This window comes from Frankliniella occidentalis, unplaced genomic scaffold, assembly GCF_000697945.3.
Source record: "Frankliniella occidentalis isolate FOCC.00 unplaced genomic scaffold, Focc_3.1 Scaffold11, whole genome shotgun sequence".
In the NCBI taxonomy this organism is placed as follows: Eukaryota; Metazoa; Arthropoda; class Insecta; order Thysanoptera; family Thripidae; genus Frankliniella; species Frankliniella occidentalis.
Genome location: NW_026267141.1, coordinates 2,788,027 through 2,788,335, shown reverse-complemented (window position 1 = coordinate 2,788,335; position 309 = coordinate 2,788,027). Strand labels below are relative to the sequence as shown.

Sequence of the window (309 nt, the reverse complement as noted above, 5' to 3'; positions counted from 1 at the left end):
CCCCCACCACACCCCTAGCCCCGGCCCCGGCCTCCCACGAACAGTAAGTAGCGGAGTAGCGGACTACCAGATGAAATTAGTGGCACTGCACAACCCTCCTTCCCCTCTCTCACGAGTCAATCCACTCTACGGTCCGTCTGCCCGTCTGCCCGTCCGGTTGCGGCGCTACCAAACCGCGGGGCAATCGACGCGCACCCTCTGCGCGGCTGGGGGAGGCACGCCCTTCGTAAAAACACACCACGCCACGCTCGGGTGCCTTCCCTCAGGGCTGTTATCTCCTCTTTTGCTATTCGTCCAGCATCCCCCCCC

At 63.8% G+C, this 309-nt stretch overlaps 1 long non-coding RNA gene across 1 annotated transcript in view; it reads right to left on the bottom strand.

Annotated features, from left to right (window-relative positions):
* Window positions 1-309, bottom strand: part of LOC127752392 (uncharacterized) — a 10,946-nt gene that overhangs the window by 639 nt on the left and 9,998 nt on the right. The window lies entirely within an intron of this gene.